The 20,615-nt window shown below is 35.5% G+C and overlaps 2 protein-coding genes across 3 annotated transcripts in view; one reads left to right on the forward strand and one right to left on the reverse strand.

Moving 5' to 3' along the window:
- Positions 1–20,615, reverse strand: part of LOC126948019 (60S ribosomal protein L36a-like) — a 731,948-nt gene that overhangs the window by 397,362 nt on the left and 313,971 nt on the right. The gene's annotated exons all lie outside the window — the stretch shown is intronic.
- FGF12 (fibroblast growth factor 12) overlaps positions 1–20,615 on the forward strand; it is a 584,467-nt gene that overhangs the window by 382,265 nt on the left and 181,587 nt on the right. The gene's annotated exons all lie outside the window — the stretch shown is intronic.

Here is a 20,615-nt window from a genome sequence, read left to right on the forward strand (position 1 = left end):
AAGAAGGATTTAAATTCTACTCATTTCTTTTATAGAAAAATTATAAGCTTCTAAGTTGTTAAAATGTCTTTTCTTCCTCTACTTTGTGTGTGTAGGAGTAGAAGCAGTTGATTGTTTGAAAAAAGAATCTTGTTACTATGAGCATCTGTCAGAAATGTGTTGTTTGGTTCACTAGACATCATTAGGTCTAACCAACCTTACCATAGCATCTTGCACAGAATTGATAAAGACACCTGTTCTTTTGTTCATGAAGAAAAGACTAATTATATGTAACTGAGTACAAAACACAAATGGATTTGTCGGCAGTAACAGATAAGAATCTCTGCAAATGTAATGATAAAAAATACAAAACTGTGTTGGAACACTGGAACAAAAAAGACAATGGCAGTTTGGAGGGTATTAATAGGAATATTTTACATAAAATTAAAAAGCTAATTATTTTGTTTCCTGAGTTACCGTAAGACAAGACACATTTGAAGAGGTCAGAAATGCTAGGGAGAAAACAATGAAGATATTATAACCAAAGATACTGTTCTCTTTACCTCTGAACAATAAAATTTTAAGAGCCATTTGGAATGGGCTGCCTGACAAGTTAGTACAACGGTGAGACTGGAGATATTCAAGCAGATGCTGTCCTGGCACTTGAGGCAAAGGGAGAGGTTTACAAGAAAACCCCCTTGGTGTGGGAGGAGGAAGCAGAGTGGTGGTAGGAGGGCATGGTTTCAGAACTCAGTGACTTTTAAGGTCTCCTTTAGTCCTGATATTCTTTGAAAACTTATTTTGAATAGGTAAGATAAGTGTATGGTACCAAATTGTAAAGGCACAAAAGGGTGTGTAGTTGAGAAATAGCAAAACAGTCCCTGACAGCCAGAAGGTGGCTTGGCACCCCCAAGAAGACTTGGTCTCCTTCTGTTGAATATAGACAATTTCACAACATTTGAAATTAGACAAAGCCGCTGAGACATGAAGGGTCAAGATTAAAGCAAGACCCTGTAATCATGTCTGAACACGACAGAAACAAAAATGTTTCCTAAACTACAAAATGACTAAATATGTCTCTGTCCTGGATTATGTGAGTGGCTGCTGCTTGTTTACCAAACACAGCTTTAACCTTGCTCTGTTCTTGCCTTCTAGAAAAGAATTACTAAGATAGTAGCCATAGAATTACACCCACATCCTTAGAGAATCCAATCTGGAGCAGATTCTCATTTCTTTGAGCCCTCCTTAAAACCACTTGCTACACACCCAAATCCTGTAAATCTTTTCTTAAATCCTCTTCCCAAGACACCCCAGTTCTGCTCTGGTGTGTGTTTTTCCTCCTTGCTGAGCATTATTAAAACAAACTTTGTTCAACTATGAGTGTGTTTATGATATTCACTGGAAGTCATTGATGCAGTCTAAAGCAATTTTCATTCACACCCCTCCATTGCCACCTAGGCACATTCTTGGTATTTTCCTGATATAGTCTATGCACTTATCAGCATGTACAATAACTATCCATCCAGCCATCTGTCTATATCTATCTACTATATTGATCTATCGATCAGCACCTTCTTTTAACTTAAAATGTGTATCTGCAAGATTTTTTCATATTAATACATATTTAAATGGATAATTTAAATACTTAATTTCCTATTAGGCATTTTGCTAATACAAACAATCGCATAAGAAAATCCTCCTATATAAATCATTTTTAATATATACAAATGTATTTATAGGATGGTTACTTAGAAGTAGAATTGCTGGGTCAAGGGTATGTGCTTTCTTCATTTTGAAAGGTATCACCTAATTGCTTTCCATTGTACAAATTTACTCTAAAATTGTCTGTTTCCTTATCATCTAGTCAACAAAATGTGTTATCAAACTTTTGGTTCTAGCTGGTCGCAGTGGCTGACACCTGTAATCCCAGCACTTTGGGAGGCAGAGGTGGGTGGGTCACCTGACATTGGGAGTTCTAGACCAGCCATGGCCAACATGGTGAAAACTTGTCTCTACTAAAAATACAAGAAAAATTAGCCAGGCATGGTGGTGCATGCCCGTAATTCCAGCTACTCGGAAGGCTGAGGCATGAGAATTGCTTGAACCAGATAGGCGGAGGTTGCAGAGAGCAGAGATCTTCCCACTGTATTCCAGCCTGGGTGACACAGCGAGACTCTGTCTTGAAAACCAAAAACAAACAAACACAAAACTTGGTTCTTTGCTACCTTAAAATAAATTTTAATTTTTTTCAAATTATGAGTTAGGTTGAACACTTGTTTAAGGGTGATCTGTACTCCCTTTTCTATGAACTGTCTGTCGATATCTGATTCTATGAAATGTCCTTTTTTATTTTTAGGAAATCTGTATTTAAAAAATCAGTTTTTTGTTGAGATTTACCTTTTTTTTTTTTTTTTGCTAATTCTGTTGCCTTTGATTTTTTTTTTTTTGCGCCATGCTTTATTCTTTTTTGTTTTATTTTAAATGTGTTTTTCTGCCCTCAGCTTTTCTTTCCAATTTAAAAAGTCTTTATTTATTCAAAATTATTAAAAAAGTCTCCTGTGTTCTGTTTTTAGTAATGTATTCTTTCTTTTCTTATATTTGCTATTTAGTTAATCTGGAAATTATTAAGATTCTCTCAGTCTAGATTTCTAATACTTTATGTTCTTATCAATTATGAATATAAATATACTTTCTTTAGATTTTATGAATGTATTAAATTCACTATGAGTTTAGCATCAACAAACATTTCAAAATGTTCTGTGTCTGATTTTCAGAAAACCAATTGGAAATGTAAAAGTTTAGTCATTCAGTTATGTTTTCTATACAATACCAAACATATGATGTTTTGATACCACCAGTCACAAGTATATAGACACAGCCAAAGTCAGCAGAAGCTTTTATTGCTAAATTATCAACAGAAGTATGATCCACATGGTTAGTTGAGGAAAATTATGAAGGAAATCTTGTATTTGTTATTACAAGGGCATGCAGGTACTACAAAAAATTAAACAGATGTTCTAAATTTGTTAGAAATTTGTTTTCATTGACTATGTTTTAATTTTAAAGATAGTGCCTCCAAATAATATTTGTGGAAAATTTGAGCAAACACTAATTATTTTCTTGAATGACTTATCCCCTTACATAAAATCATAAGGGGATAACTCCTGCAGACTTTTTAGCCTCAACTCCTCACTTCCTTCTTGATCTTATGTACATTTTTGATCATAAGACTTCTACTCCCATGTATCTTTCCGGTCAGTAAAGCAAAACACGAGTCATTTGAAATTATATTCTTTCCTATTTACTCTGTGACTTTTTATGGGCGTATTTCTAGGCAGAATACATAGTAGTTAAAAATCTTATTGGAGCTGCTTAACCAAATGTATTCTTAGAAAGAGCTGATGACTGAGGTTGTCTTTGATCTGTTTTTGGCTCTGTGTGATGACTGGTGCTTTGGCCTTGAGCAAGTCACATAAACTTTCTCTGATTTATACAAATTCAGATAGTACAAAATTAGAGGTGCCAAGAATCGCTAAGATTTTGATAGTCTTTTATTTACTTCTGATATAGAAGTAAAGGTATGTTCAGAAAAACTGATTGACAACTTCCGTTTCCCTAAATACCCTTTGTTCTGAAAGATATGTTACCAGCAGGCAGGAAATCATCAGTTTGCAAACCCCTGTGTGATAGTCTCAAAGTGTGTTTAAAGATCTAGAGAGTTGAACACATAAATGCTAGAACCAGAATTTGGGTCCCAGTAATCTGACTTGAGATTCTTTGCCTTTGAATTAGTTATTTAACCCCTCTCTGTTTTAAATTTCCTCATTTGTTAAATGACAATAATAATAATATTTAGATCATAGGGCTGCTGTGTAGATTAAATGGTTTGATTCCTTAAAAGTGCTTTAAGCTGTACCTAGAACACAGTAATTCTTAATAAATGTCATCTGCTGTCATTATTTTCATCAATAGGAATGAGAGACCCTTTATTTGCAAGGAGCTCATGCACAGTGACCATTTTAACAGAAATACAATTCTTAGCAGTGGCAGCTATTGATATATGGAAGAATTTGAAGGTGTTTACACGGGTGGGTATTGAAGAGTAAGTCAGTGATTCATAAAATGTCTAGTCCCTAGACCAGCAGCGTCTATGTATCTGGGAACTTGTTAGAAATACACATTTTCCAGCATCACTTCAGACATGCTGAATCAGAAACTGTGAGGCTGGGGCCCAGCAATCTGTGTTTTGACAAGCCGTCCAGATTATTCTGATGCACTGCAGCAAGTACAACTGGCATCTTTCCCCTACCCCCAGGATTTGAAGTACTCACATTTGCTAATGAAGGCAATCTCTGTTCTGGGACTGTGAAGCCTATTTCTATGGGGATCTGACTCCTAATATAACAGGGAAAGCAGAGGTCTGTAGGCACTGAAATTCAAACTTTCTACCATCTTAAACATGTGTGAAATCTGTTACATTTTCATTAATTACTTGAAGAGAGTCAAAGCTCAATTCTGGACAGATATATGATCAAATATAAGTTTGGAGAATTACAAAAAAAAAGAAAAAAAGATGAAAAATATGTAGTGAAATAGGTAAGCCTGTATCACAGATTTGTATGTCTTGGAGCTTTTGCATATGCAAATTTCTTTGGCTTGTGAGGTCTTTGCCAATCTTATCCACAAGGCAAGCCACTCTCACCCTTCAGAACCCTCCTCAACTCCTGTTTCTTTCGTCCATGTGAGGTCTTCTTTAGCCATCTCGTCTCAGCTGTCACCCCATACAAAACCCCACGCTCACTCACTGCACTCTACTGTATTTGAGGCTTATGCATGTTTACAGCTGCACAAGTCACATTATATACTGCAATTCCTTATCTGCTTTTGTGTTTTCCCTATTAGAGTATGACTTCCTTATTTGCCCTTCTGCCTAGCCAAGCAATGGAGATTTTCCAAAACCTGAAGAGCTGCAAATGTGTTTCATTTAGCTGGCACGCCTGGGAAGCAGGAATGATTGTATGTAAGCAACAGATGCATCTACTTTTTTTCCACATTTTCTTCCTACCTGCCTAGGCCCTGAAGACTTTTCAGTTTGAGATACCTGTGGCTTTCACTCAATGTTTGTTAAATCAAAATAACAGAACACAACTTTAAAGGAACAGTACAACCCCCTTAAATATCACCAATTTTAAGACAAAGTAGCTTGGGCTGTGAGTCAGACAGCCTGGTTTCCAGTCCAGGTTCTTTCTCTAAATAGCTGAGTGAACTTATTTAAGTCCCACAAACTTTCTGTTCCTTGGTTTACTTTCCCCCCATCATTTCTCCTCTGAGGAATGAATCCTTTGTTTTCTAGTCTGTAAAATGAGGTGTTTAGAAAAGATAATATCCAATATCTCTGATAGATCTGAAATTTTTCAAGCCTTAAGTTGACACTGATTTTTGTTTTCACCTTTGAAAAATGGGAAACTTTTTATTTTAAAAACATTACAAAAGAAGGCGAAACTGTAAGAGCAAATAGTACAATCGTTTTTGCATTGAATTGGAACACAGTAGTGAATTCACCACTACTTTCAGCGTATATGTACACAGATTTCAAGCAATTCTCAATACCCCTATTGCCACTCCCTAGTCCAAGCTACTATCCTCTTTGTATGGACTCTTGCAATAACTCTCTAACTGGTCTCTTTACTTCAAGCTTCCCACTGCCGCCTATTTTCTATACAGCAGCCAGAGTGACCCAGTTAAAAGATAAAATGAAATAAACTCACTTCTTTGCTCAATCCCTTTCATCGCATATCATTTGGGGTTAAAGCCAAGACCTTTTTCCTATGACCAATAGCATTTTATATAATCTCAACCATTGCCTCCTTCATCCCTCCTCATTATCTCTCCTCTTTCTTTCCACTGGCCTTCTTGCTGTTCCTCAAACCCGCCAACCTTGTTCTTGCCTGAAGGCATTGGGACCAGCTATTCCCCTCTTTCTGGAATGTCCTTCCAAATATTTAAATAGCTTAATCCCTCATAGTCTTCATACCCCACTCAAAAGAGAAGTCTTTTCTCGAAAAGATCTTTTCTGGTTAATCTACATACATCTCAGTCCCTGTCCTCAATATTTCAGTCTCCTTTGGCTACTTGAATTTTGTTTTCATCTTTAGAACCCTTACCACTATCTAATATACCTACTTGTTTTATTATGTCTTCTTACTACTAAAGTATTACTTATATATACCATACATTTTTTTCATTCTATCGTATACTTATGTTATTTCTTCCACTAATTATGCCATCCTCTAAAAGCCTTTTGTCTTTGAAACCTATTTCTGATTTAACCGTACATTCTACTTTTTCTCTGAACAAACTGTACATCTCATGATTTTATGCTGTTTCATCTGTATGTATTTATTGTGTATATGACTGGCTGACTTCTTTTTGGTTATGAACTGCTTAAGGGCATTGACGATGCCTGCTTTAATCTCTGTGTTGGCCTGTAATAAGTTCTTAATAATGAGTAAGGCCTTGATAATGGATATGGATAAGTTCATAGATAGTAGCGATAGTATAATCATTATACCATTGAAACTGAAAGACTTAATTAGAATGTAATCTTCATGAGGGCAATGAGCTTTGCATTTTGTGCTGTTATGTCTCCAGCACCTAAAAGAATACCTGGCACATATTAGGTATTCAGTATTTGTTGAATCAATGAATGAAAGTGAATTCACAGAACAACCCCATCAAAAATGAATATGACTTTGTGTGACAATGCCCAGCTTGAAAAATGAATGCTAATTGGATCATGCCTGCATCTTGTTTTGAGAATGACAGATAATTTAAGAGAATTCAAAGGATGAGTAAGGAAATTATTTTCTATTATGAAAATAGGAAGAATATTGAGTATGCTTAGTTTGGAAAAGTGAATTCTATAGCAATAGTAGTAAAAGAAGACACTTTCACAGTGTTACATATATTCTCAAAGTGTTACATGAATATATATACATATATATTCATGTTGATAATTATAGAGACATCATTTTCTTAAAATATGTAAATGGTATATTTGCCCATAAGAGAGAGAGTCATTTTTTTATTATTCATCTAAGGGCAGCAGTATAAATTTAAACATATGTTGCAGGAAAAAGAAAATACACACTCAGGTGTTTTAAGAATAAGAAACTAAAAAGAGAGTGTTTCTTGAAGTAGTGGGAAAGGGTATTAAAGTTTTGATGAGTGAGAATTAGAGATTACTTTAAAATTCCTGAAATTCATTACTTTACTTTGAGGCTCTGAAGTGAGAGTTGATTTGCTCTCAGCTCAAGTAGTGAGTAGAATTCAGTTCTACTATATCCGTATCCTGTGCTCCATCTTCAACATAAGTTACTGATTGCAAGGTTGTATAGATTTGTCCATATTCTTCATGAATTGCAGCAGAGTTTCCTATATGTCTCTGGTTTGATTAAGCACTACTTTTAGCCACTGACTAAATAAGGTATAAATTATAAATGTATACTCATATGGATTAGCATTTTCCAGGGCATACTACCATGAAGGATAAAGAAGAACTACATATTTGGAATGAAAGATTTGGAAAACAAAATGGTCATCTATGTGTTAATCATTATTTCTTAATCTATGACTTGGGGACATACCAGATAATAATAACTATTTGCTCAACACTTTCTAAATGTCTAGTACGGGTATGAAAAATTTCAAAATTGTACTCAGTTAAGTCTTGTAATAACCCTATAAAAGGTACTATAATCATTTCTATTTTGAAGATGAGTCAACTGAGGCACAGGAAGGTTAAATAATTAGTCCATGGCCATACAGGTATTAAACAATAGACCCAGGATTTGAGTTCAGCAAGGTTAGTTCCAATGTTAATACCTTTACCCAGTTTACACTATATCTCGAATTTATTTTTCCTGGTTAATATTTCCCAGTGCATAATAATCTCTTAACTCATACCTCTGCATTCTTCTGACAGCACTTTTAAAAGGCATTAAGAAGGCGACGTGGTTTAGTTCTAAAACATTATGGTAGTTTACTTTAGACAGGCTAAACAGTGAACTTGCAAGGATTTTTCAATATGTTTGATGTATTTAAAATATAAATTATAACTTTTTTTAGAGATAGTAAACCATTGTACAATAATTTTAAAGATTTTAAATAACTCGGTTGCCTGTTTCATGTATCTGATTTGAGAAGTTTGAGGTGTGTAGGATGTGTGTGTCTTTATGTGGATATATATTTTCATGTATTATTCAGCAGCCTAGATAGAGTGGTACTGAACAGGCATCCAGCCAAGATCTAGTGAGGTCGCACTTGGTACATCTGCTTCCCTTGACATTGAGACCGAATGTGGAACACATACCTATGTCCAACTATGTCTGTACAGCATTATTAAGCCCACTCCACAGTATTACAATTGAATTTTTACAAATATCCTAAAGAGAACTCCTTGCTCCTTCCTACTGAGGTATGGGCAGAAAACATCACTTTTATTGCTTCTGTAGTATGCACCAGAATGTTTCCCATACTTGAGGAAGCAGGATAGTGTTATAAATAGTCCATTTGATTTTAGGGACAGACAGTCATGGATATTCTTATGGTTATCTCCACCTGCCAGCTGGATAAACTTGGGCAATTAGTTTAACACTTTGAAACCAGAGTTCTTCATCCACAAAATGGGAATAATATGTAGGAGATTTAAGTTAATAATATCAAAAGGTACCCTTATGGAAGGAAGTGGCCTGGAAAGTCTTAACAGGAGACATCAATGCTGACTGAAGACTGATCAAGAGCAATTTCAGGAAAAATGAAGGACTTGAGCTTTGACAAACTGGGTGAGAAGCCATTTTTGAACCACATCTGTAGTTTCAGCACCCTTTTAGGCCCTGGAGCAACCTTCGTTTCTTTGGGAGAATTGATCGACGTCTAATTTAGATAAGATTAACGTCCAGGGCACTTGGAGTTTCCCTCTGAAGGGGTTGGAGTGTACAGTTACATATGGTCTCTTCCCAGTCTTTGACACTACTGATGATCTGGGCGGAAAAGTGCTACCGAGACGTGAAGGAAGACAGCAGCCGCACCTCATAGATCCATGTTCTCAACAATGGCTTCCAAATCTTGGTTTTTTGAATCAGTACGTCTGGATGAGGACCCACACTTTGAGAACCAAGCACACAGCACTTCTCAAACTTTAAATGCATTGTAATTGTGTTAAAATGCAAATTTTGATTCAATAATTCTTGGATACAGCCTGAGATTCTGCCTTTCCAACAAGCTCCAGACGATGGTGATGCCGTTCACACTTTGAGCAGCAAGGTTTGGTTCACTGATTGGTAAGGTTTAGGAAGAATCAGTATAGCACGTGAGCTTGCTAGAACTATCCCAGGTTATTGAACTTGCTTTCAAATTGTTAAATTGAAATTGTTTTCAATGATGAAGCATACTGGAATAATCTGAAGAGTTAAAAAATACTTGTCTTCAATTCCAGGCATTTTTATTTAATTATTATGAGAGTAGTCTGGACAGCAACATTTTCAAGCTTTTTAGAAGGTTTTAATATGCAGCAAAGTCTGTGAACCATTCAGCTAAATTACTCCTGGAGAGTTGGTTTTTTCCTTCAATTTTTAAAGTTTGCATTCCAAATTTGTATTATTATAACTTTGAGTCAAAGTTATACAATAAGATATTGATTTTTAAAGTACAGTGCAAATCATTGCTGTTCTTTTATGGAATGTTTCATGCTATTTTATTATAAAAGGAGGCCCTCAAGTGGGAGATGACAAATCAATGGCTCAAGTACCCCCTCCTGTGTTCGCTGCAGACATCACTAAATTCTCACAACATTCATTGTTGCCTGGCTCCAATTGTCTCCTTAAGACATTGTTTCGGGCAGTTACAACCAAATGATTGAGTTTTCACATATGCCTGCCATATGCATGCTTTATTTTCATTAATAGCAACATATTGATGGCCAACTGCGTCCTAGTTACTGGGTTACAAAAATGAATCTGATACAATTCCTGCCTGCTAGCTGTTCCCAGAGCATAAAAGGTTTTACATCTTAATGTAAAACAAAAAGTGTCACTGGTACTACCAAGTGATTAGAAGAATCACCAGATTTCAGAGATCTAACAGATCCTCAAAAGCCATAGTAATCAACAAGTTTGGGTTTAACCCAATTCTTGAAGAATGGGAACAAAATAAATAAATTAAGATTAGGACAGTTGTATTTCAGTTAAGGAGGCACAAAATTAGGAAGTGGAGAAAGCTCCCACCATGTTAGGGAAAAATTAACCCACTAGCTTGCATGAAGCAAAGAGATTATTTGGAAGTATCATGGGGTCGTATTTTAGAGTGTCTTAACTGACACTTAGGGGAGTGTAGGCTTTATATTGTAGGAAATGGGGAACCAATGCAAGTTATTGAGCAGTGACTGAAATTCTATACTTTAGAAAAATTTTCTGACTGGAGATTATAGTAGACATGGGTTGAATGAGAGATTTTGAAGTAGAGAATAGTAAGGACAAAATCATTTTATTTTTCAAGTCCTTTTTTATCCCTTAATTTCCAAAAAAAATATTTCCACATTATGTTTATTTCTATAGATCCACTTAATATTTTTGGAATTAGGCAGTCATATTTTCTTATTTAGGTATTAATGATAACAAAGTACAAAGCTTTGTTTGAGCGTATCTAAATCAACTCAAATAAGTGTGCTTCTATTGCCTGTGTGTAATTTTATCTAAGAAATACTAAAGATTTCGTACCTTTTGAGTAGAATGGTTCTACTTGGCTAAAAAATTACTTGTCAGGTTTTCACATTTTCTTATTATAGTCTGTTTTTCCCACTTTCTTCACAACTACTTGAGTTATTATCATTAGAATTTTATTTTATATCTTAAGAGCAATAATATTTTATAGCTTCGTAGCCCCCAGAATCTAGGTTCACAGCTTAACTTTTTCACTAGCTGACTTTATAACCCTCGGAAAACAATATCTCTGAGTCCCAGTTTCCTGGTCTGTAAAGACGGATATATAGTACACATGTGGTTACTTTTATCTATTTTAGACTTTAACTACCATGATGGCAGGTACCATCTCTGTCTTTTCTACCACTGTGTTACAAGCGCCTGGCACAATGTCTGGAATATATGTGATGAATTAATGAATAAACCTAATAGGCCATAGTATTGATTTTGGCAACATAGTGTTTGATGAAAGGTTTATAGAGGATGCAAATCTAAAAGCTTCAAAACATGCAAAGATTTCTCGGAAGATGTTTCTGCCCATTGATCTTATGGACCATCACCTGTGCTGTTCACTGAATTCTTCAGACGGGCTCCGAGACAAGTCTGTGTGAGACAAAGGGCTCCGGAGAATGAGTAATGACAGGCATTTGCTTTCATTATCTATAGTGATGTGCCTCATTTTTCATCTTAATGAAAAAAGAATCACGTTGAATTGACTTGTTAATTATGCAAATTTTTGAACATTTTTGAACTATGGTAGGAAAGGTTATATTATATTATCAGGATTAAAAGCCAATGACAGGACTTCTACCAGAACTAAGGCAAACATTTCTACTACCGTTTATCAAAGAAAGAGATCACAATGCTGCTCATTTTTATTATGCTGAAAACCCACAGTGTATACCGTCAGCCAATGCTTAGAAGAAAAATTTAAGTCTCTGAAGTCCCAAACCACTAGTCAGCTCGGTAAGTCAATAAATTCAGTGGGAAAATAAATCAGTCAGTTGGACTATTTGGCCAGTTGTTTATAAAATAAGGCATCATACTTAAAGCAGTGAACCAATATAGCTTGAAGTATGTTGATGTTTACATTCTTAACAGTGTTTTATTTTAACTACGTAGTTGTTTTGCTTACAGGAGCTTCAATAATAGAAGATGAAATACGTTCTTTTTTTTCTCCCATAACATTTTAAGAAATTTAAGTTGAAATATGGAATAATGATCACCCAACCATGTTCCTCCTACTATGAAAACTCCAGATGTGGAGATATGAAAACAACAATGGGAACAAAACCACTGGCAACACTGATAGTGATGCATTGTATCCTTTATGGTTTAAAAAGTGGTTTGTTTTTATTATCTCATTGATCTTCATAACAATCCAGTGAAACATTCAGAGCCAAGAAATGTTCAAAGTGGTTAACTCATTTATGCCTAGTGTTCCATTATTGGAACACTAAGCATGTGGGAGTTATTTATATCCTACTGCTCAAAGTCATTGCCAAGGTCTGATTGCAGAAATTCAAAAAATTGCAACCTCATTAAATTACTTGGAGTCACCAAGACCACAAAACTGTTAAATTTTAGAACTAGGGCTCCTGACCCACAGCTATGTCCTCTACATAGCTATGTTCAGTCCTCATCTGAGTCTTGTTCCCTTGACTTAAAAGCTAAAAGAAAAGGGCAAGTTACATCTTTCCTTTAATTTCTGTAAGAGATGCTGTTTTAGAGAGTTAAATTCAGTAACAACAATTGTTTAGGCTTTATTTTGAAATGCAATCTGGATGCAAAACAAAAACAAATACATATTTTATACTCTAAGAATCCCTAGTTTTCAGGGAAACTCAGACAAACATATAAATATGAATAAGCACTGTGATAAGTGCTGTGTATGGAATGCTGTGGAATTAGGGTAAAGGAATGAATAATTAATTTGCCTGGGTGAACATTCCATTGTACCATAATTTAACCACTTTTGTATTGGAAGATTTAAGAGCTCACTATTTTGCTGGATAGTCAATAATAGAATTTTCCTATTGAGAATGGGGAGGGCGAATAATTGACTTAAGTAAATTATAAATAACAGAAGTAAATATTGATTTCATAACTAAGGAAAAACCAATTGAGTGGCCTGCAGATATTATAAATATTGTAATTACAGATGTTATTGTGAGAGACTGTAGGATTTATTGTAAGAGAAAATAACCTGGTACTAACTTAACTTATAATTTAAGATTTTGTAGGATATGATCGTATTCACACTCTAATAAAATATCTTGATGGAGAACATTTTGAGATGTTGGAAACGATACTGAATTTTCAATGAAATCTAACGTTGAAAATGCACAGATTATAAACCCAAATATCTCCATTCTCTCTCAGAATGTTTCCCTTGGGTTTTTAATGGGTCATAGGCTGAATCTTTTTTATTGGCCATTTGACAAAATAGACCTAGAATTTCTAAATACGACTGTACCCTTTTATACCTTTCTTCGTTACAAGCAATAACGAGTCTGTCCTTAGAAGTTGCTCGGAAAGATACTGGATTTACGAGTTCCAAAGACAATTTGTAATGAGCCTTTTTTCTCCTTCCTTCCCTCCTTTCTTCCTCCCTCTCTCCCTCTCTCCCTCTCTTCCTCTTCTTCTCTTTCTTTGCAACTTATTGGTTGTCACATTGTCTTCCTATGTGTTTTGGATTGTGACCTTTTTCTTACTGGAATAATATGGTGTGGATAATGCACAGGTAGAAATTAAGCTGAGTGAAACATAACACTTTTACAACGTACATTTTTTGGTCCGATATCATTGGACAGGATGTTTATTTTTTATTTTATTTTGTTGAGACAGAGTCTTGCCCTGTTACCCAGGCAGGAGTGGAGTGGTGCAGTCATGGCTTACTGCAACCTTGACTTCCCGGGTGCAGGCAACCCTCCGACCTCAGCCTTCCAAGTAGCTGGGACCACAGGCACACACACATACCTGACTACATTTTTTTATTTTTATTTTTGTTTTTACAGAGATGGAGTCTCCCTGTGTTTCTCAGGCTAGTCTCAAACTCCTGGGCTCAAGTGATCCTCCTGCCTTAGCCTCCCAAAGTGCTGAGATTACAGGCATGAGCCACCACGCCTTGCTGACAAGGTGTTTAATATCTCAATTGTAACAGATTCCCCAAACTCTTTCCTTCCTCTTAACTCCCTCCAACCTTGCATCACTCTACACACATGTACTCCTATCCTCACCAGGCCCATGCATCCCATGATTCTGCCATTTCAGACTTTGTACCATGTAGGTTTTTTGGCTTTCCTTTAGTCTATGTGTAATACATATTATCTTCAATTTTTTCTTACATGCTAAATTATAAAAATGTGTCCTAGAAAAGTTATGAATAAACATGAGCAAGGAGAAACTACTCGTCATTCATTTATTTATTCAGCAAATATTGAATAACAGTGTCTAAAACCAAGATATCATGCTAGGCATTAGGGTTCATAATAAAAGTTTCTGGTGCCTTCAACTTGCCCTTAAAATAGTGGAAACCTCAGAAAGAGTCACAAATAAGAGTCTTTTCACTAGAGACCACATCTGTTATGTTCTTTTTTTTTTTTTTTTAGCTTCAGCGTGATATTTGGCATACAGTAAGTGCTCAATAAATTTTTATGGTAAGAATAAATGACTTCTAAGTTAGGTTTTTACAAGTGCTGTATGCGAGCTCAACTTACTAAGGCCAAGGTCCTACCCCAAAGGTTAGGATGGTACTTTTCATTTTCTCAATTATTTTTCACTTTGTACCCCTCAGAGAAGTTAGTATTTTTATATACTGTTAAATGACTTTAAGTACTTTGACTACTTCAAGTAGTCAAATACTGAGTTTATAATAAAATGGCATTTTGCATATCAAGATGCCTAGCAGGATGCCTGAAAAAAAGTAGACATTCAATGAATATTATCTCTTTAGTTTTTCTTTTCTCATTTGTTACTTTCTCTCATCTTCTCCTTCCACTGAAATTTCAGCCTGAGAATGACTTAGGTTTTGTAGGTCCTAAAGCTTATGTGGGATTCTCCCTCAAAAAAATAAATATAATTAAATGAAAATTAGATGCAAAATTGAGTATTTACAGTGAGAAAATAAACCACAAAAGTTTAAATTTTGAAAAGCTGGGAACTATCAAAGATGATAAAACTCAGGAAAATAATACAGTATTTTAATTAATTGCCTGATAGCAGCAAGTCTATGCATTTCCTTCCCATTATTGTGGATATATGATTTTTGAATGTCTTTCCATATGACAACAATTTTTTATTATACATTTCTTGTAGAGATAAATATAGAGATAATTCAATCTTTCATGTAGCATGATTAATCAAAGTGATCCTTTAATATTTTATAACTTGGAAGTGTTTATTTTAGGTTCACAGCTCATTATCTGATGATTAGTGATGTTGAGTATCTTTTCATATATCTGTTGGCCATTTGTATGTTGTTCTGGAGAGATGTCGTTCAAGCCCTGTGTCCATTTTTTAATTGGCTTATTTGTTTTATTTTGTTTTTGCTATTGAGTCATAGGAATTTCTTACGTACTCTGGATATTGAACCCCTACCAGATATACAATTTGCAAATATTTTCTCCCATTCCATAGGTTGCCTTTGCATTCTGTTGATTGTTTCCTTGGCTCTGCAGAAACTTTTTAGTTTGATGTAATCCCACTTGTCTATTTTTTTGCTTTAATTTGCCTGTGCTTTCAATGTCATATCCAAGAAATAAATCTTTGCCAAGGCCAATGTCAACTTTTTCCCCTATGTTTTTTTTTTTCTATGGGTTTTACAGTTTTAGGTCTCACATTTAATTATTTAGTCAATTTTGAGCAAATTTTGTGTATGGTATAATATAAGGACCCAATTTCATTCCTTCATATGTGAATACCCAGTTTTCTCAACACCATTTGTTGAAGAGACTATACTTCCCCTTCATTACCTTTTGCAATACCTTTTTTTCCATGAGGTTTTATGATTGAGCTTGGTTTATGGAAGCCAAGAGTACCAGCTCCATTATTTCAGTTTTTAAAATACAAGAGTCAACTTTACAAAAAGATTTAGAACAAGATACCCCTTTTGGAAAGGACAAGTTTAAGAAGGTCTTTGAATGTCAGATTAAATACTTGGACTCTATTTTGTATATAATTGTAGTATTTAGTCCACGAATGTTTACTGGGATTGCTAATATACACAGAATATATACTACCCTGCGTATTCTCTCTCTTGTTCTCTTTCTGTGTCTCTCTGTGTCCTCCTTTCCTCGTATTATACAAGTGTAGTTTCGATGTGAGTTTTGTTTTGGAGAGCTTACAATCTAGTTGTGGTTGGGAGAGGAAACAGATTTTTTAGAGGAATAAAACTATAAATTGTGATAAATATAGTCTGGATCCAGGAATAGGGCAGCTAAGAAGTGAAAGAAAGCACTTGGCATTTGGTGTGTCATTTCAAGTATGTCAGGGATTTCAGTGTGAAGATGTAGGGAGAGTGACATTCCAAGCAGAGGGAACTAAGTTAGCAAAAAGATGGAGTTTAGAAGGTAGGAGGAGGAAGAGCAAATTACTAGAAGCACTCAGTATTGAAGTGAAAGTGCCATGTAGCACAAATGTATGTTGTAGATTAACCTTGAATATCAGGCTGAGATGCTTTAAGTTTCTAATTTCATTTTTATCTTAAAAAGAACTTTCATTGTAACAAGGAAACCTACATTCCTGGAAAGAATGTGTTTTTATCATAACCCATATAATAGCATTTATTTAATAAAGCTATGTACTTGTAACTGGGCTAGACATTACAGCAACTACCCTCAAGAATCTTGCATTGTAGGGATAGAGACAGAGATATAAACAAAGAACTCTAAAACCATGTTCTAAATACCATTACCAAAATATACACAAGAAATAAGCCATCTGGAAAAGGGAAGTATTATTTCTGAAGGGCTTTGGGCAAGACTTATGGGGGAGTTCAACAAGGTAGGCCTTAAATGATGAAAAGAGTTGGCCAAATTTAGAAGTGGGAAGATAAGCTTTCCAAAAAGAGATAGAGGACAAAAGAGGACAAACTCCAGCCTAGTTAAAGATTGAGGGGGAACTTAGGAAATGGCAAAAAGCTCTGTGAAGCCGGTTACAGCAGATGGAAAGGGTGACAGGTGATAAGCTGGAAATGTGGGTTGGAGCCAGGTTGTAAAGGACACTGGAGACAGGGAGGAAAGGAATCACTGCAGGTTGTAAGCAGGAAAATGGCATAAGAGGATGCAAGGGACTTAAAGAGTGGGTGGAGTCAAGTAGCCCAGTTACTATGAGTTAGGACAGTGGCTTTGAGGAGTAGTGAAAGGAGTAGCAAAGGGCTCCTGTGAGCTGGAGCCAGAAGATAATTAATGGATAAGAGTAAGTCATTTGCCGCCTTTTGGGATTTTTAGGAGGCAGATGAGGACGTTTCCAGAGATACCGTGTTTAGCTTTTACCAATAAAGTCGCATTTCAAATCATTTACTGATTTTTAAAAATGGGCTTGGTATGTCTCACAAAGCAAACCAGCTAAAAGCCATTATCATCTTGTGGTTCATATAAAACTTTCAAACAGGTTTCTTGTTTTTGTCCCTGCCTAACGTTATCAGTTTGCTGTCATTCTTCATGTAGGAAAAATTTTATAGTTGCTTTTCCTTCTATGGTGAGCTACATAAACCAGTGTTCCTAGTATTTATCCTGGAAAGTCTTTTCTCCTTCTCACAGTAATTGTCAGTGAACTTAATATTTTCCAGTATTTGCTTTTATTTAAAATGAAGTACCTTGCATCTAGTTCATATCTTGCATATGAATTCTGCTTTCATTAGCATCTCTATCAGTTAGGATTAGAGTTGGCTCTGCATTGCACAGAGTAAAATAACAAGGACTTATTTTCTCCCATAAAAGCCAGACCTGGGTAATTGAATGTTGGACTTGTGCCACTGCTCCACAAAGCTCTCAGGGACCCAACTCCTTCCAGCTCACCTGCCAACACCCGCTGGGGAGTAGTCCTTGTTTTTGTGGTTTCAGATGATCCAGCTACCATATCTCCATTCAAACAGCAATAGGCAAAGGTTGAGAAGGGGTGCAAAGGACACCTATAAGTTGTCTGTAAGGAAGGATTCCTCAAGCCTGTAATGATGTGATGACTCACATCTCATTGACCAGTAGTGAGTTCATAGGACCTACATCCTACATCTGGTTGCAGGATTATGTAAGAAGATGTAGCTGAATAATCTGTTTATTTGCAAGAAGGTAAGAACAGATATTAGAGGAAATTAAAAGAACAAAAAGGGGAGGCCGAGACAGGTGGATCACAAGATCAGGAGTTTGAGACCAGCCTGGCCAACACAGTGAAACCCCATCTCTACAAAAAATACAAAATTAGCTGGGTGTGTTGGTGGGTGCCTGTAATACCAGCTACTCGGGAGGCTGAGGCAGGAGAATCACTTGCACTCCAGCTGAGTGACAGAGCTAGACTCTGTCAAAAAAAAAAAAAAAGAAAGAAAGAACAAAAAGATGAAATATGATGTTTCGAACAGGTAGCCCCATTAGAGAGCCTGAAAGCCTTTGTTTAGATGCATTTTCCCCTGGGTTAACTCTAAATCTTTTTGTACTTCTAAAAATTAAGATAATCATTCTGTCCTAAATTCTTCACAGCATTTATGGTTGAGGATCAAATATAATTAATGAACATATCAGCACTTTGAAAATTGTTACACAAATATAAAGTATTATATTTTAAAGCATTAAAACAATCTGCTGAATATAAACTAAAAAGTATTACTGAGGCAATATGTCAGTTTTTACAGTAGCCTTATGGTAACTTTACCTGACAAACAGAAGAATTAGGTGTTCATGACAAATAGCTCTTCGAGAGGACATGTCTCTGTGAATCACTTTCAGAAACATGACAATGCATTTGGTTCTATCAACTCTGTGCAATAAGGATTATCATGTGCATTTTACAGATAGGAAAACTAAGGCAGAGAAGTTAAATGAATAGCTCAAAGCCATGTAACTTAGTGGAGGGTTTAGAAACTGTGTGTCTGCAAATCTCATACTCATAATCTGTGTTTTTACTCTAGTTTTCATATGGCACACATCTTGTTGCCCATTTGGTAAAGTCTAGATATCTAAGATTAGAGCGACAGGCTCGCAGTTATTTATCCTTATTTTATTTACATGGTGTTCTTTCTCATTTCCCCCCAATATAAATCAGATCCTCCAATCTGCCAGTCCCTTTCTGCATACACACATTACTCTGCAAAACCACCTAACTTCCTGCCTCACTAAAATGTTTTCTGTTCTTGGCTTTCTCAACTTCTGCTGCTTCTTTAAGTGTCAACTCAGGTTCCATTTTCTGTGTAAGGCATTCCATGAATACTTCAGGCCACACAGAGCTTCCATTTTCCTGAACTTCTGTAATATAGAGAATATATATAGAGAGAGTGCATATATTATATTTAATTATAGAAGTAAATTATACACTGTATCATATTATTCCATATGTCTTAGCTTTTTCTCCCCAACTAGACTTTGTCTAGTTCTTGTGTTTCTTAAGTTGTTTCAGTAACACAAGGACACTGGTAAGAATATAGCAAGAAATAAAACCAGTTCAAATCTAAATTGAGCCAACAATTAATCTATGAGAAACTACTTATAGTTTCTTATCTAGTCTCAGTTTTCATGACAAATGTGGAAATGGGTTCAAAGAGGCAAAAAGACTGATCCAATGTCAACAGCTAAGAACGGAATCCTGTTCTACCAAACCTGTGGTCTAAGGCTTGATCCTCTACACCTGTCCATTGAACATTGACTGAAAGCCAGATACTGTGAGAGTGTGTGTCTGCGAGTGTGTGTGTTTAGCTTACTATTGTAGGTTGAGAGAAGCCCATAAAAATAGAGGCATCCCTGAATAACAGTAGCCCTCGGGTTAATTTATGTGTATCTTGTATTAAAAACGAAGAAGACGAGAACCGAGAGGAATTTTATCAATAGAAAAGGTGGATGAGAACTTCTAATGAAGCCAGGATACTGAAATGAACTGCAGAGATATTTTTGTATGCATGCAACCATGAGATACTTAATTCATATCCATGTTGCCATCTACAGAACCTAAGTGTATGATTGCTTTTCTTCCATATGCAATGTGAATTGTTTCGGGGTGGGGGCAGTGTTTTCTGTTTATGCTCATTTTGTGATCTCAAAAGTAACTGAAGTTCTCCCAAGAACACAAATACATTGTTGGAAGAAAAATAGAAGGTTCTCTTAGGTATGTTTTTTTCTGATCTATGAATTCCATCTCCAAGTGGACATATAGACTATTGAGTACTTTGAGTGATGAGCAACTCGAATATGTAAAGACTGCAAGCATGTTCCCATTTCATCTTAGGATGTTGAATTACTTTTGTCAAATTAATTCTTAATGGTTTTGGGTATATGTGTGTGTGTGTATATATATGTGTATATATGTGTATATATGTGTGTATATACACATACATATATACACATACATGTATTTTTCCCACCTGGATATAAATATATAAAATATATCCTTTATAGCTTAAGCTATCTGTCAATCATCTATCCATCTGTTTATCTTTCTTTATTTACATGTAAAAAATTGAGATATCAAGAAAAAAGTTTTGTCTGAATGTTACCACCAATAGGTCAGTAATTTTTGCATTCTTCTTCTGTGTTCAATATAACGTTTGGAACAACAAGGAAAAGACTAAAAACAAGAAGCTTTGGACTGTTGTAAAGATAATATTTTGTTATTTCTTATGACTACAGATACATTTTCTCCTGTTGAGAATTTTTCGGTTCATATTATTTGTTTGTT

The sequence above is a fragment of the Macaca thibetana genome, chromosome 2, assembly GCF_024542745.1.
Source record: "Macaca thibetana thibetana isolate TM-01 chromosome 2, ASM2454274v1, whole genome shotgun sequence".
NCBI lineage: Eukaryota > Metazoa > Chordata > Mammalia > Primates > Cercopithecidae > Macaca > Macaca thibetana.